We start from the raw sequence: 1,522 nt of genomic DNA on the forward strand, positions 1-1,522 counted from the left end.
TTCTCAAACCAGCTGACACTTAGGGAAATAGAAAAGAACCCACATTAACTATCAGGGGTGGGTTCCTCTGATACATTGTAATAAAAATTTTAAATGTTTATGATACTATTGAAACTATACTATACATAGTTTGTGTGTGTGTGTGTGTGTTTTAATGTATCTTTTCATTTGTTTTCTTGGGGAGGGAAAAATCTGTTTCATTTCACTTGCTGTTCTGAGGAAGGTTTCGAGGTTCTGTGTTTAAAGTCAGGATTTACCTGTTTGTAGAACATAAAATGAACAAAGTTTGAATAGTTTAGAGTAAGCTAGCCTTTTGCACATTTACATTGACATGTTTCTTCTTGAATTTGGACTGTTGCAGCATATCTATGATATGGTATTCTGTGTCATTAGTGAAATCTTATTTTTGTTTCTGTAAAAAGATATATATATATATTTATGCATTGTGAAAAATGCAGTCCATGATGTAAAATTGTACATATTCCAGAATCCCTAACAACCTGTACTAAATATATGTACAAAGAACTATGCTGTCTTATTTATGTTTTGTTTACATAATGTATAGTTTTTTAAGTATTTTAGTAATTTTGGACCAGTGAACTGTTAGCAACAATGCAGAAGAATCTGCATGTAATAAACTGAGTTGCTGTTATTTCTTTGTTTGAATACCATTTTTAACGTGTTCTTGTTCCATTGAAAGAATACAGGATGTAATTGAAGATAGTCCTTTACAAGAAAGAATTAAGGCTGGGAAATCTGAATTAGAGCTAGCATTTGTACTGGCTTTCCAGCTTACAAATACTACTTTCACTTAGATCTTGTGAGTATTTCAGAAAATTCCTTTTTTTTTTTTTTTGACTCGTTGCCCACGCTGGAGTGTAGTGGTGCGGTCTCAGCTCACTGCAACCTCTTCCTCCTGAGCTCGAGTCATCCTCCCACCTCAGCCTCCCAAGTATTAGGTTGGTGTGTAAGTAATTGCGGTTTTTTGCCATTAGTGGCATTTTTGCCACTAATGCCAAAAAAAAAAAAGTGCCACTAATGGCAAAAAACCGCAGTTACTTTTTCACTAACCTAATAGCTGGGACTGCGGGCATGGGCCACCATGCCTGACTAATTTTTTTAATTTTTTGTAGAGATGGTTTCACCATATTGCCAGGCTGGTCTTGAACTCCTGGTCTCAAGAGATCCACCTACCTTGGCCTCCCAAATGCTGGTATTACAGGCATGAGCCATCGCACCCAAGAATATGCCTTGTTTTGAATAAAAGGTAGCTTTTATCTTTATTGGATCTTTATATCCATTATCTTGAGCTACTGAATTGTATACTCATCTTTCCATTTATAATGTCATTAAACTTCATCACATGAAGTTATTGTTGGGTGTTGAAAATGATAGGGAAGCATAGGCCTAAAGATTTCCTTTGAGACTACATCAAAGTGTATTTGTTATCAAAGTGGAGAGGGTAGTGAAAATATTCCTAGAAAGTCACTAAAGGCTCTCAAAAACCGCTATTTATGCTCTA

At 35.4% G+C, this 1,522-nt stretch overlaps 1 long non-coding RNA gene across 1 annotated transcript in view; it reads left to right on the forward strand.

Annotated features, from left to right (window-relative positions):
- Positions 1-650, forward strand: part of LOC105508447 — an 823-nt gene extending 173 nt beyond the window's left edge. Inside the window, exon 2 of the long non-coding RNA XR_001001270.1 lies at positions 224-650. This is a non-coding gene — a long non-coding RNA (uncharacterized LOC105508447). The remainder of the gene's footprint in view (positions 1-223) is intronic.
- The last annotated feature ends 872 nt before the right edge of the window (positions 651-1,522 follow it).

The sequence above is a fragment of the Colobus angolensis genome, unplaced genomic scaffold (assembly GCF_000951035.1).
Source record: "Colobus angolensis palliatus isolate OR3802 unplaced genomic scaffold, Cang.pa_1.0 Scaffold162, whole genome shotgun sequence".
NCBI lineage: Eukaryota > Metazoa > Chordata > Mammalia > Primates > Cercopithecidae > Colobus > Colobus angolensis.